The sequence below is a fragment of the Excalfactoria chinensis genome, chromosome 1, assembly GCF_039878825.1.
Source record: "Excalfactoria chinensis isolate bCotChi1 chromosome 1, bCotChi1.hap2, whole genome shotgun sequence".
Taxonomy (NCBI): domain Eukaryota; kingdom Metazoa; phylum Chordata; class Aves; order Galliformes; family Phasianidae; genus Excalfactoria; species Excalfactoria chinensis.
The window spans coordinates 1,696,577-1,712,692 of record NC_092825.1 but is presented as its reverse complement, the minus strand read 5'-3'; the positions used below and the strand labels follow the sequence as shown (position 1 = coordinate 1,712,692).

The 16,116-nt window shown below is 42.4% G+C and overlaps 1 protein-coding gene across 4 annotated transcripts in view; it reads right to left on the bottom strand.

The window, feature by feature from the left end:
- CHCHD3 (coiled-coil-helix-coiled-coil-helix domain containing 3) overlaps nucleotides 1–16,116 on the bottom strand; it is a 155,804-nt gene that overhangs the window by 113,194 nt on the left and 26,494 nt on the right. The window lies entirely within an intron of this gene.

Sequence of the window (16,116 nt, the reverse complement as noted above, 5' to 3'; positions counted from 1 at the left end):
GGGGGGTCACTTCCAGCCCAAACCATTCTATGATTCTGTGATTCTACGATCTACATGCTGAGCAGATCTCATTAACTAAGGTAGAATCAGAACTAGTAAAATAGAAAAGCAGGAAGGCAAAGTAAAAATGCTAAAGTTTTAAAAACATCATCAAAAGCTCCAAATTAAAATACAGGAACAAATAAGAAGAAAGAAAACGAGAGTAGTCAATTTATGTGTTTAGAATGTGGGTTAGGGAAGCCTTCTTGTCATCTAATGAGAGCTGGCAGCTGCCCTGGATCTTGTGAGTTAATATAAAGAAATATTCATCATCACCTGTTTCATGTATCTTCATAGAGATTCCAGTATGGACTGAAACTCAGCAGACCACACACGTCCATCAAATCTGCGAATTGTTCCTTAGAAATATTAGTGAAAATGTGAACTCCTATAATGTCAATTTCTCTCTCCAGTTCATCCCATTACAATCTCATCTTTGGTCAGTTGCAAATCATTCTTCTTGCATTTTCATATCCAGTAGTAGCAGCATCCAAGAGAGCAAAATATCAACTCAGTTGCTTTACACCAGGAAGTCTGGCTTGCTGCCTTTCTGTTTTTGGGTTGTGTAACACACAGACCATAATCTGCACAATTTGTCTTGGGTAAAACTATGTTCCACATTACCCGCTTAACCATTTATTTCCATTCTCTCAATTATCCTCTGTTTCACATGCTGCAGCTCCAAAATCACCCATAACAATACGTCCAAACTTGACTTCAGTTGAACGTTCCATTAATTTCCTTTTTCTAGCCACCCTTCAGCCTCAGCATAACTGTCAAATGAAAATCCTTGCTAATGGCCATGTTCTTTTATATGCCAGTCCTTGATTAAGAGATCAAAGACACTAATTTCAAAACCAGTCATTATACACAGCTCTTCAACATACAAACATGAGCTCCATGGACAGCTTGGCAATACCTGGTGCAATATGGATGATAGCTACTCTCAATCTGTTGATTCCTTACTGAAGTTTGCTGACTTGAATTTCCTTATTGGGGTTCTTTGTGTTTTGTGGGTTCTCTTTCATTTTGGCAGGGGGAAAAGCAGAGATTGAGGGAGAGGGAGAGGGAGTAGGAGAAAAGGGAGACTGTTCAAGTGTGTGTGGGGAGGGGTGTAATTATACTACTTAAATCTACCATTTTTAAAATATGTGCATATAAATCACTATTATAGAAAGACAGAACATATGAACAAATTTCTACCTTTATGCCAGAGGCATGCAAGGAACATAAGTCAGAATAGTAAAGCTGTTTTGCATAATTTGTATAAGTATTTAGCTGAGACTTTCCTGATATTCTCATAACTCCAGCTGAAATTACTTTCCATTTTAATATCTCTCCTCTTGGGATCTGCAAAGGCAGTCGTGAAATTATGACAACATTAATTCTTCATTAAAGTGAAGGGACAGTTACCACATTTTATTATTGTTATTATTTTAAGTGTTTCTTTGCTTTGTCTACTCATTTGCTACTCTTCAAAATGAAAGAGCTCAGCAATTTGAAAGCAAAGACTTGTTTTAAAATGCCAGGGGGGAATATTTGCCCTCCTCCCTACTTGAATCTGAATCTACGAAGCAATGTTATTTTTGTTGATGCTCTCTCTAAATAAACTCACTGACTTCAAGTCATTTTCCAATCTCCCTGAGAAATAAACTTATCAAGATGAAGCTTCATATAGAAGTTGTCAGCTGAGATGCCAAGTTTTAAAATCAGAGTGAAAAATAAACCCTTGAAAATGGGGGTTTATAAAGGTTGGAGTGAATCATAGCACTGCTTTTTTCTGTTTCCATCCCCAGTCTCCAAAATTCATCTCTGCATATACTGAGAACGAGACATAATGATATTAATGGAGAATCGGACCAGTAACAAAATCATGGAGAGTAACTCTACCATCACCAAATGCTATTTTTTTTTCTTCCAAGAAAATAACAAAGAAAACCAGCCAGGTATTTCCAAACTCCCACTCTCATCAGCATTTTTATTCCCTTCATATTTTGCAGGTGAGATCACGTGCTTTGCTTTTAAGGTTATAAAAAGCAGAAGGTACAATGCAATCCCATTCAGAAGTTGACCTGGCCTCCATCATAACATAATCATTTCCAACAGCTGGCTGGTGACAGTGGGATGAGTTACAATACCTCACCTGACCACAGTACTTGTTTTACAGCCAAAACTGTGCTCAGATCTCACGTCTTCACATTAAATCTTGGCTTCTTCTTGCACCTGAAACATTTTAACCCAGCCTGACCTTGCTCATCCCTTCCTTTCCTCTGGCATGGCAGTTATTCCATAATCCTCTGGACCTCAGTAATATTACAGAATAAGTTCACATCTAAACCTTCTGCTGGATGTGATAGGACAGGGCTACTTCTGTAGTGAAAAGGAGAAAGAGGTGTAACTAGAAAGGGAGAACAGGAGAAATTCAATTAGTGGAATCAGTGCAAAATGCACTCTTTTCTCCATGAGTGTTCCCCAGTCCCAAGACCAAACTGGCCTTTTCTGCAGGCAAAGCAAGGAGGTTCTACTTTATTATCATTTTATTTTTATGATTGCAGTTGCACATCAAACTTGAATATTTTGTTGTGGGAAGCAAACAGTTGTCACCAAACCCCTATGCATCTCTTCTTGCACTTCAGAAAAGCTTATTCAGCAACCTTACTGAGTGCTGTTTAAAGTTCTCTCTCTGCTGTGTAATCAGCTGAGCACCTTCGAATGTGGAACAAGAGTCACACAAACTTACACGTGAAGTTCAGAGATAGGAGTCCCTATCTCTGAACTCCCTATCCCTAGTCCCCTAGAGTGACATCTAATAAGACGTCACATTAGCCTTTCTCTTCAGTTCATGTGCCATATTCAAGTTCTGCTCTCTCAAACCAGTAGTCAGTTATTTTCCCCCAGTATAATGAATATTCTATTAGGAAAAGGTTAATCTTCCCAGCATTCATGGAAGACAAATTATACTGCATGAAAGCGTATGAACACAGAATAAGTTTCCAGCAGCTGTGGCAGCACTGACAGCAAAGTGCATATGTGAGGCATATAGCTTCTCACACCAGTGTGCAACATTTTCTATCCCAGGAATGACAACAGTAATCAAGGAACCTTCCTCTAAAAGCAGTTTCTCCCAGTTGTATTTGAACATTGCTCGAATCTCTGCAGTACTTCATGGGGATGATTGTCCCTCTCTACTCAGATCTTGTGAGGCCCCATCTGCAGTACTGTGTCCAGGTCTGTGGCCCCCAGCATAAGAAAGACATGGAGCTGTTGGAATGGGTACAGAGGAGGGCCACAGAGGTGGTCAGAGGGCTGGAGCACCTCTGCTATGAAGAAAGGTTGAGGGGAACTGGGCTCATTTAGCTTGGAAAAGAGAAGGCTCCAGGGAGACCTCACTGCAGCCTTCCAGTACTTGGAAGGGAGCGTATAAACAGGAGGGGGAATAGCTGTTTACGAGGTTGGATAGTGAGAGGACAAGGGGGGAATGGTTTTAAACTGTGACAGGGGAGGTTTAGATTAGATTTGGGGAGGAAGTTTTTCATACGGAGGGTGGTGCCACACTGGAACAGGTTGCCCAAGGAGGCTGTGGATGCCCCATCCCTGGAGGCATTCAAGGCCAGGCTGGATGTGGTTCTGGGCAGCCTGCTCTGGTGGTTGGTGACCCTGCACACAGCAGGGGGGTTGGAACTGGATGGTCATTGTGGTCCTTCTCAACCCAGGCCCTACCTGTGATTCTATGAATGCCTGTCAGAGAAGGAGGCAATCCTCTGATGTGAGTCTGCTGTGGCAATGCTTCCACTCCCAAATCTGATTACCAACTAAGTAAAATTCTTCAGCTGCTTTTTAAAAACAGAACAGTCATTTGGGTAAGAAAAGAGTAAATTCTTATTCCCGACCTACCAGGAGTTGAAATAAATCTATTCACTTTCGTAGTCCCGTGTATTTCCATGGAAGGATTCTATCCTACAGTCAGCAGTAGAGATGATGCAATTTTTCTGACTGCTTTCACACAGCTGACAGGTCTCTCTGATAGAATACCAGATTATAACACTTTTTTAACTAACAAAGAAGCTTTTTGTCCCTTATAGAAAAAAAAATACTGGGAGGAAAGGCCAGCTATGTCAAACTGAGTATCTAATTACCTTGGAAAATAGAATCAATTAGGAAGGGGGAAAAAAAAAAAATCTATTCAAAAGATTTTTCGCCATATTTAATGCACAACCCATATAAAACGAAATAAGTTAAAATGTTCTTCAGTAAAATATAAAATGAATATTCTAAAGAAATCAATCATTTTTCTTTTTCTTACATTCTCCGGACCAATGCCAGTAAACTAAAATAAACATGTTATTAAAACAGAAATCAATAGTAAGCTTTAAAATACACGGTACTGCAAAAAGGTCAAGCTCCAGTATTGATTTTAATATAACATTTTTGGTGTGTAGTTTCCCAAAGGGTTCTTCTCTAATATTGCTCTTCATTCCTCTTTCACTTTACATTTGCTCTGGTGAATTTGTTGTTCTTTTCTGCAAAAGCAGCCCACTGCATGAAGTTTACTATGAGCATGTCATGTATGCAATGTACTGCTGAGACATGACAAAACAAGGTCGGGAGGAGGCACTCAGACACATCAGAGTAACAATTAAACCATAAAGTGAATCACAGTTATAGAGAGACCCTTCCAAAACACAAAAAGAATAAAAAGGAGTAAGAAATGAATGGCTGCAATCTACGAACCTACCGCTGAGAGCCACCTTTGTGGACTGCTATGCACATGTATTTAAAAGATGATTTCGAGTTGAGAAAGATCTTTAAGCCCAGACAAGTATGCAAAGAAATACAGAGGCTGTAATAATTCATCCTGCTAATGACAGATAAAATACCACACCATATGGAGCCCAGCAGACCTCAGCAAGTCATTAGCATGGAATGTTTGAAAATCCATGGTCTGTCTTTTCAGGAAAGCATTTTTCCTGTAGCTTTTCAAGGCAAAAGTTTACCAAATAACTCATCGGAGATGAGCCAGTCAAAGCACAGCAAAGTTTAAGAGCTATCAAAAGCCATTCCCAGCTAATTATCTCTTTTCTTGACAGAAACAGAAGCCAGTCCAGCCAAGGGATAACAGGGATTGTATCTGTAACTGTACCAAAAGGTGGTTAGGAGACACAAAAATCCTCTTCCTGCTGCAGCTTCCAGTTCTCTTCCCAAACTGCAGGTTGAAATTGCTGACGTTCAGACAACCACCATTTCTCACCTACTGATAGTCAACATCCATTCAACTCCCTTTTCAAGAGTTCACAGGAATCTTTCTCGCTCTGCTTCAGAGGAAATCACACAGAGAAGCTCAAGTATGTTTTTTGGATCTTTAAGTGAGCCCCACTTTGGTCTTTGGTTGAAGAACAATGGGATATTACCCTTCCACCTGTTTACCTGCTGAGCAGATAGAGAAGTATTTGGGTTTGGTAATGGCTACACTAGAAATGTTTGTCTGTAGAACACACGTGACCGTGACCTTATTTAACTATAAGCAAACTTCCAAGGTTGAGACTGTCTGAACAGATCTTATAACAGATTTAAGATATACTATCATAACTTCTACATGCATCAGATCCTTTTAATAAGATCCTGAGCAACACTCACACACTGTTCAGTGCTAGTCCCTAAAATTTCCTACCTTTCTTATGCCTTAATTTAAGCCCAGAAACAGAAAGTGAAGGGCCACGGACCAAAAAAAATGCTTCCTTTTAAGACTCCCTACACTAAAATTAAGAGGTAACTCTTATTTCTCCAGATGAATCTAGAGCTGGAAGCACATAACATACAGTCTAGGGCAATTCAAGTAGTACTAAGCATAGGGAAGGTCTCTTGGGACAATTGGACACCAGCAAACCGCACGGGGACGTACACTTGGCATATTATATGCAGATACATATTGAAGACCTGATCAAAATAAACTTTCTGCAGTATTGAAGAGACTTTCACGCACCAGCATTTTGCAATAACACCCCATTCTGCACAGAACTAACATTCCTCATGTGCCAAATCACACAGAGTTGGGAAACATCCACCAAGTAAAAAATACTGTAAACTCACTCATATAATTAGCCTAGATGCAAAACAAATAAAGGCTGAATTTTCCCTGATTTTCAAGGACAAAAAAGTAAGTACTAATTTATGTACAATTTCTGACAGAAAACACATCATTCCTTTGCCAGTTATTTAAGTATTTCTTGTGTGCGTTTCAGTAGAGGGATCCAGCAGCCTGAGACAAGGTTAACAGCAGATAAATTTTATTATGTTGATTATATACATTGATGTTCATTCTTACTTTTTGAAAATATCTTTTCTTCTCTAAAATACTATAATCAGCCATCATCAGCATGGCACAGAATCAAAGAATCGTAGAATCACAGAATGATCTGGGTTGAAAAGGACCACAGAGACATCACATACTCTGATTAAAGAATGGCTTCATGAGTCTTATAAGGAGCAGCTCAGGGAACCAGGATTTAGCTTATAGAGAAGGCTCAGGGGAGAACTCATCAGTGGTGGAGTCACCGACCCTGGGGGTGTTCAAGGAACGACTGGATGTTGTGTTGAGGGACATGGTTCCAACTCGCACGATACTATGATACTATGATATGGTTTAGTGGGAGCCATTAGTAATAGCTGAACAGTTGGACTGGATGATCTTTTAGGTCTTTTCCAAGCTTGGTGATTGTATGATTCTCTGAAAGACTGATGAGGTATTGAAACAGATTGCTGAGGAAGGTGGTGCAGTCACCATTCTTCAAGGTGTTCAAGAAACGTACAGATGTGATACTTAGAGACAAGCTTCAGAGGGTAATATTTATGAGCGGTGGACAGTTGGACTGGATGATCTTCGAGGTCTTCTCCAACTTTAAAGATTCTCTGACCTATGATCCTAAGAACAGGAGGAGAAAGAGGCAGAACTCATAGAGGTGACAACAACCATTCAACTCCTGACCATGGGTGAGCAGAGAGATCTGTGAAAAGGCTTCAGCCGTCATCCAGGTGAGCACTGTGCCCCATGGCTGCTCTGAAAACAGAATGGGGACTATGGCCCTGATTTATTGAGTATAAAAGACAAGCAACTGGGATCCCTTTAAATGGAAGGGGGCATTGGAAAATCAGCCGGAAAAGGGATAAGTGCTTTCATGCTATGGAAGTGACTCCCAGCCATAAAGAAAAAGTATCCTTTCAAAGATGTTACCCAGGTCGTGGCTACAGTAACAAATCCATGGTTTGTTACCAAAGTATCACAGAAAGACTTTGGTTGGAAGGGACCTGACAAACTGAACTAATTCCAATCACCTGCTGTGGACAGAGCTGCCATTATAGAAGAATAGGGCCCCATCCAGCCTAGCCTTGAAAAACACCACGGATTGGGCACCCACAGCTTCTGTGTCTCACCAATCTCGGAGTAAAGAATTTCCTCTAAAACTTAATCTAATCTCTTCTAGATTAAAACTAGATTAAACCATTTCCTATCCCTACCAGACCACGTAAAAAGTCACACATCACACACAATGGACACCAAATATGCTGTTAACTTGCAGTCTTTACTAGACCATGCAGAAACATAGACTAGACTCAGATCAGAAGTGCTAGCATGGGAACAGGGCTGCAAAGTGTGGCCAAGGGACAGCTGCACTTCAGCATCTGCCACGAGGAACAGAGCCAGCTGGTTGAGGGAGGCCATGCTTCCTCTCTGCTGCAAGGCAGCACCGGGTCCTCAATCTGTGCTGCCTGCAAGGGCTGCCACCATCTTGTCTTAGGGCCTGCGCCCACATCAGCTGTGAGGCAGTGACTGTGATGTCACAGTGGGTGTCATGGAGCAAAGGCTGCCAGGCTCAACCCAAGTGTCAGTGCAGCCTGGTGAGGTGCAGAGAGCAGAGGCTCTCGCAGTGCTCACTGTTAACGCACATAATGTCCGATAGGAAGAGGAAGGCCTCCAGCTCGGAGGAGCCAGGTGAGGCCACAACATCCCTGTGCACAGCTCCCGACGCTGGGCAGAGGGGTGCTGGGGCTCTGCCTGCGGCTGAGAGCTGGGAGGGGAGGAAGGGGCAGGCAGGAGCTCCCAGACAGGCTCAGTATTGGCTGTGGCTGCCTCGGGTGGGCCTGCCACGGCCCCTTCCACTCCACCAACTCCAGCCAGCACGGCAGGCACAGAGCAGGAGTGAGGGTCCCATTGGGGACACCTGGCCCCACCAGGTGATCACTGCTGCTCACATTTGCTCTCTCCTCTGCAGAGTGCGTGCTGTGTGGCCAGGCAGAGACCCAGAATGGAAGGATGATGATTCATATGAACCACTTCCAGAGAGGCACAGCAACTGCGATGCCAGCAAGTGCCTTTACCATGGAGGAAGAGAGCAGGCAGAGAAAAGGGGGTGAATTACCACAGCAGCTCTCTGGGGCTCTGTGGGGGATCTCAGCCTCACCACAGGTTGGGAAAGCAAGGACTGAGTGCCAGAAATGTGTTGTGCCAGGAACTCCTTGGCTTGGCTCACTTGGTACTCACAACCACAACGCCTTTGCTGCCCCAGGTCCTGGCAGCTGATCCTATGCAGCTCCTGTGCTGCTGAGGGCACCCACCGATGTTGCTCCCACTTTAGTAACACAGCAGCCACGTGGCAGTGCAACAGCTGTGCTGGCCTGGGATCCGGTAAGAGGCAATCAACCACGTGGCACCTTCCTGCCCTTAAAGCCTCCAGTGCCAGCACTGAGCTCGCTAGTCCCAGCATTGCCAGTCAGAAGGATTTGGAGCCATCCAGCAGCTCCGTGCCTTACAGCCAGGCAGAACTGGGGACATCAGAGCTCCCAGCTGCCTGAGCACAGCGACCTGCTTATTGAGCCTGGGACTGAGCAGAGGACAAACAGCTCTCGCTTATGTGAAGACAAGGCTCACCCTGAGCAGCTCCAAGGATGCCAGCCAAGATGAATAGCAGCCCCAAGTGGTGAGAGCAACTTCCACACGTCTACCAGCCGGAGGGCATCCAGGTCCTCCAGGGCATCTCCAGCAGCTGCATGCAGAAGATGTCCCAGGCAGCGAGGAAGAAGCTGCACATGAAGCTGCTCCCCGCTGCAAGGTTGGACCCTGAGTTCCCAGAGCTGGCCAAGAAGGCGTCATGCCAGCAGGCAAATGCCAGCCTCAGGGGAGCAGAGCAATACCCTCAGCTCAGCGAGATCTGCAACTTTAAGATCCTCGAGGGCTGCCCCAGTTCCTCAACACAGGGGACGGACCATGCAGCAAGGGTGGGCTCACCCACAAAGCCCTTCCCCAGAGAGATCTTGGCCTTAAAATTCCCACAGCTCACCCCAAGGAGGCAGCAGGATCCAGGCCCAACAGTGGATGCCACCCCAGAAATGAAGCTGCTCCCAGGAACAACATCAGAGATGAAGTCCCCTCAGACAGCCCCTGAGTCTGAGCAGGAGAAGCACTGTGCGAGTCCCACCTGCTTGCTCTCATCCCAAGAGTCCAACACAATAAAGATCAGAGATTCCACACACATATTTGTCAGCTGTCCCAGTTTTACTGAGGCGGGCAGAGGTTAGGGTTGACAAAAGGGTTGCCTCCTCCCCAGACCTCACTGCACCTGGCCCAGTCCATGTTGAGCTGGGTTCTGGCCACATTCCCAACAGGGCACAAGGCCCACATTCCTCAAGAACCCCAAGCCACACTGACAGGGGCAGCCCAGTGTTCACTAAAGTAGTAGTTAGGGGCATGGTTTCGTGGACAAGATTGGTGTGAGGTGGATAGTAGGACTAGATTATCTTAGAGCTCTTTTCCAACCTTAATGATTCCATCAGTTTATATTCAAGAACAAAGCTTATATGTTGGTTTAGTATCTGTTCAGTTCATACATTCACAATCAGAAGAGAAAAAGTCATGTACTTCCCCCAAACTTGCTCTGCAGAGTCACAATGCTTCAAGTTTTCATATATCAGCTTCATGAGAAATTAAGAAGTACACTGACTACTTGTTGAGCTTGTCCAGAATAAGCAGAGAAAATGCAAAAGGAACCTTATTACTTATTTAGATTCAGCTATTCAGGTTAGTAGGGAAAGTATACCAAGTTCCATATCATGTTCTGGCAGTGAGAGGCAAACTAGAGCAAGTCAGGGAGAAACTAGGGCACAACAATAGGGAAAACTGGAAAAACCTCATGACTGATAAACTTTATTTCTTGCTATTAATTGTCATGTCTTATTTCTTGCAGAAGTGTAATTTGTTATCCCTAGTGCTAGCTTATTACTGTCATCCTGTCCCAGAAAACAGCCACTGGTACACTGAGCTGTACAGACCTCTCTGCAAACCCTGATGGAACAGATGCATCTTGCTGACCAGAAGCAGCTTCTTGTGGCTGAAGTTCATGGGAAATGTCAGCATTTTGTGTAGCATAAAACACTGGAACAGGCTTCCATTCAAGGAAGTTGATGCTTGTGGAAGACGCATTTGTTCAAGAGGCACCCTCAGTGACACACTTTTTGTTAGCCCTGTAGCAATATTCCTAGGTTCCTTCCAACTGAGCTGTTCTATGTTATTCTAAATGCTCCTAATGACTTCAAAGTCTTCTGACACAACAAAGTTATTTCAGACTCTCTCATCACCAAATTTATTCCAACAAAAAAAGTTCAACAGCTGTGACAAGTTATAATGTAACAATCTGTATCTGTAAGACTGTACTTCAGGATGAGATCCAAACAGCTACAGGAATCAAGAAATTTCTATGTCATATTTCGCATCATTTCATGTCACTGCAAACATCTAGTTTCACAAATCTGTTAGTTAAGAACTTTTTGGAAAAGAAACCAAGATCACACAGCAGGCGTGTGGCATTCAGGGGATCAGGCCCAGCCAGCACAGGATCATTAAATGCAGGTTGTACTTGACCAACCTCATCTCCTTTTACAACTGGGAGACCAGACTGGTAGGTGATGTAAGGGCTGCTGATGTAGTCTACCTAGACTCCAGCAAAGGCTTTGACATGGTCTCTTCACAGTATTCTCCAGGGGAAACTGGCTCCCCATGGCCTGGACAGGTATATCCTACCCAACTTTGCGTAAGGAACTGGCTAGAGGGCTGTGCTCAGTGAGTACAGGTTAATGGAGTTAAGTCCAGCTGGCGACTTGCTACAAGTGGTGTCCCACAGGGGTTGGTTCTAGGGCCCATCTTGTTTAATATCTTCATCAATGACCTAATGAGGGCATTGAGTGCACCCTCAGTAAATCTGCAGACAACATCAAGTTGAGAGGTGGTGCTGACCTGCCTGTGGGTAGGGAGGCCCTCCAGAGGGATTTAGATAAGCTGCATCATTGGACTGAGGGTAATGGGATGAGGTTCTGGGTCCAAGTTCCGGGTCCTGCACTTCAGCCACAATAACCCCATGCAACACTACAGGCTTGGGGTTGAATGGCTGGATGACTGTGAAGAGGAAAGGGACCTGGGGGTGTTGGCTGATGCTAGGCTGAACATGAGCTGACAGTGTGCCCAGGTGGCCAAGAAGGACAACGGCATCCTAGCCTGCAATAGAAATAGTGTGGCCAGTAGGAGCAGAGAGGTAATTATCCCCCTGTACTCAGCACTGGTGAGGCCACATCTTGAGTATAGTGTTCAGTTTCAGGCCCCTCATTACAAGAAAGACATTGAGGCCCTGGAACGCATCCAGAGAAGGGCAGCGAAACTGGTGAGGGCTCTGGAGCACAAGTCTTATGAGGAGCGGCTGAGGGAGCTGGGACTGTTTAGCCTGGAGAAGAGGATGCTCAGGGGAGACCTTGTTGCACTCTATAACTTCCTGAAGGGAGGTTGCGATGAGGAGGGGCTTGGTCTCTTCTCCCACTCAACAAACAGAACCCAAGGAAATGGCTGCAAGTTGTACCAGTGGAGGTTTAGATCAGGCATCAGGAAAAACTCTCTCAGAAGGTGGTCAGGCACTGGAATGGCTGCCCAGGGAGGTGGTGGAATCGCCATCCCTGGCAGTGTTCAAGAGGCATCTGGATGAGGAGCTACGAGTGATGGTTTAGTGGCTTGTGATAGTAATGGTAGTGGGAGGACAGCTGGACTAGATGACCTTGTAGATCCTGTCCAGCCTTGCAATTCTGTGATTCTCTCTTTTAGGCTTCTCTTCCAGAGATGTGTAACAGAGGCTATGGCAGGTATTTAACAGGGGACAAAAGCTTACTTGTTCTGAATAGCCCATATATACCAGAGGCAGTAACAAAAGTCAAACTAGAAAGCCATTAAACATGCCCAAGTAATTGTTCAATAAGCCACAAATACATCATTAAGGTACTGGCTAAGACTGTTTTCATTAAATAATAAACGCTATAAAGAGCAGTGTATTATTGCAAGCTAATGGTAGGTACTGACATGAACTGGAAACAGGCTATGAAAATATTAATGCTATACTTAATCTAGGGGAAAGAACACACGTTATTCTTTCCTATTCTGTTCAAAATAAGAAGCTCTCTAGTAATTATAACTGTAATAATAGTATTATTTCTATATTATTGTTCTTAATGCTAATAGTATTACAACCTGTAAATTACCTTGAGCATTATTATAAGACTGTAGCTCCTACACATTAACTGGTCACATCTACTAATGCAGTCTCAAGTTCCATTGCAATTGAATAAAAATCAGCTTAACTTTTCTAAAAGAAAAGACTCTTGAGAGGAAACTTTCTTAATGTTCAAAAGCCACAGTGAGAGACAACAGCTGATTTGAGTAAAAGAACAAACAAGTTAGTATAAACTTTGAGTCTTCAGTGGGGTTTGTGGTCAAAATGTTATGATTACAAGATTCTGGACTGCTAACACATTCTTAGTCTCCAGAACTGATTAGAGGGCACAGGAATACCTACTGGTCAGACTCAAGGTCTAAATACCCAATCTCCAACACAAGGAAGATCCTCCACATGCAACTCTGCCTATTTTGGAGAGGATAAACATTGCTTTCACTTAAGAAGACGGAAATAAAAATACACTGATAGACAGAGACTGTATTCATCAGTCTATCAGAATAAGTAGAGAAACTCCCAGGGGAAATTCAGCCAGAAGGCAGCTTTATTAAAGCATTTCCAGGAATGTTTGTCCATTAGTTGGCCTCTGAAAACGATATGCGAGATGAGGTGGTGTTCTGGCCCAGAATGGTTAAACATGAGGGAATTCAGCCACTGGCAGTACTTCCATTTCCATCAACAGATTACAAGCCACATATGTTCTCATGATGGTAGTTATTAACTTTTGCATTAATTTATGACGATTCCACAACCACTACAAATTTTCAAATTCTGAGAAGAAAATCCTGGAGAGACTGATCATAATTTGGGGAAAATTTAAACCATTTGTACTGTGTATGTATGTATGAATAAACAAATTACATAGCAAGTCAGTAAAAATTTTCTTTCACAGTCTTGCATGGATATACTACACTGCAATCAGATCAAAATGTGGTGATCCGATGCATACAGAAACAGTACTGAAATTATCCATTAGAAAGATAGTTAAGAAAAAAGCAGTAGGTTATCAATTTGATTATTTTTTGTAATGTATTGGGACTGCAAAGCAAAGTAGTTTTTAATATTACGGTACCCATTAAATTCACTAATTATGGGCTTATGCCCTTACCATAACTGTTCCAAAAAATATTAACACTAGAAGTACAGAATTCCATGTTGTTTTTCACCAGATAAAAGTAGCAAATCTTTTATCAAAATGCAGGGGTCTGGCTTCATTCTGCTCACTTACCTACCAAAGAGCCTGAAATACAAGCTGAAAGAGTTACTGAATCACCATTCTACTGAATTACCATCCTCCTCAATCCAACCAGCCTTAAACAAAACTGGTGCATTTGTACCCTGCATCCTCTGTATAGGTTACAAAACCTGCATTTCACTTCCTTTTTTCATGTGTTCAAGTATTAATTTGATTCATAGAATCACAGAACGGGCTGGGTTGGAAAGGATACCAAAGACCATCAAGTTCCAGCCCTCCCCCGCCACAGGCAGGGCCAACAACCTCAGATGTGATACCCTTACCTGGAAAACAATGCACTTGGTGAACACACTTGATACAATGAACAAAGTACTGTTTCCACTTCTAAGAGCTGCACTGGTTCTGAAGACTTGAATAATGGCCCCAAGCTTTTGAACTCTGGAATGGCAACCAGTTGCTCTTGAATATACCCCATGAATGCTAACAACTGTTCTCTGTAACAGTTTTATTCCAATATACGTTTTAAGCACCATACAGTTGGGAATTCAGGTTTTGTTCCATCTTCCAACGTTGCATCAACGTGCTTTCATTCTTTACCGTATACAACTAAATGTGAGAAGAGTCTTTTTAGGTTTTTCTTGTTTGTGTTACCTAGAAGTCTCTGCATTACACCAACATGAAAGGTATAAAACGTTCCATCTGAACAGTGTACAACAAGCTCCTTAAGTTTCTGCTTCAAAATTGAAGTCCAGTAATGATGAAAAATTATACCGGCTCTAAAAGTACACAAGTGTCCAGAAGACTGATAGATACCCGAGGTTGTACAGAAAATTGCAGGCTTTTTTGACCTGAAAGTATGGATCTTGACTTAAAAAAAAGAACACTGCACAGACATTCCCTGTGCCCCTGAATTCGGGAGAGATTGCTTTCTCAACTGGAATAGAACAGGAGGGGTAGGTATGCTGAACCTGAACAACATAAATCTGTTCTTCATGAGGTCGACATAGCAGCAGTCACTTCACCCTCAGGAGAACATGTTCTGAAGGAGAACAGCTCCTCATTTGCTCCAGTGTTTTTAACAACATAAACTTCAACCAGAATTTAGTCCATAAAACACCTCAAGTAACAGCTAAGTAAACACTTCCATCTTTTAAAGCTATTTTATGAGACACAACAAGAGCCTTTACACTCCAGACAAATATTTATCTTTAATTCTATGCAGCATGTAGAAAGTAAAATAAGAAATTCTTAATTATTTCTAGAAAAAACAAAAACAAAACAAAACAAATAAATAAATAAATAAACAACCTTGAAAAGATGTAAAAGCTGCTAACAGGACTTTCAATGAGTTATTTTCATGTTGGTATCTTTGTTTTAGATTTCATTTGATAGTTCCTATTTCAAAAGCACAGATTCTTCTAACCAATTTTAAAAGAACATAAAGATTTTACATGACCCTTTAAATACAACACATTCCTTGGCCACACTAAGGAAGGCTGCCAGCAATAGCCCCTGTAAAGTATCAGGTGTAACAGGCCAATGCATAACCAACAGAAACTGAGTTACGGAATACCTGATGAAAATCACTGAGAAGTGTCAAGGGACAAAACATTTAAGTAACAAACCAAACATTTCCATGCTGTAAACATGTTTAGATGAACTCTAAGCAGCCAACATTCAGCTCAAATACAACACAAGCTTTCCTGTCAAAGTTCAGTTCAAAGAGGAGAGATTTTTCTATTACATATTGATTTCCTTTACTGCTGATTAAGAAAAAGCCCGATTCATTTTCTTGGGCATTTATATAGTCCTAGCTAATTACATACTCCATCAGCCTAACACAATTAAATAACAATATAATGATGTGTAGAAAACAACTGCTATATATGCAGACAGTTTAAGTAGCACTAATTACATCCTAATTTTTAAAATCCATCATAATGAGTCTTTCTTCCCACTCTCAGAGGGGAAGCCAATGAGTAGGTTAGTATTTGTAATCTGTGTGCTGTGTTATCTTTTTAACAAAAGAATCACTGAATGAAACTACGAATTACCACACGAATCCAAGTTCAACGTGCAGCCAAAACGATGTCCAGTTCAAAGTGGAAGTTTTTAATTACTAATCATTTCCAGCATCAAACTCAGCAGAGGGAATATATTCTTACAATGCTGCACTCCAGCTCTGCAGCTGCATTCTGTGTGTTTCTATCAAGCCTCTCACAGTAATTATGATCTCTACAGACTGTGAAAAAACACTTAAAGTCATGCTTTTACATACAAAAGGGATATAAAAGAGGTTTTTTGTAGGTAAACTGTCTTAACTACCGTACTTTGTGTCTTCAAAGC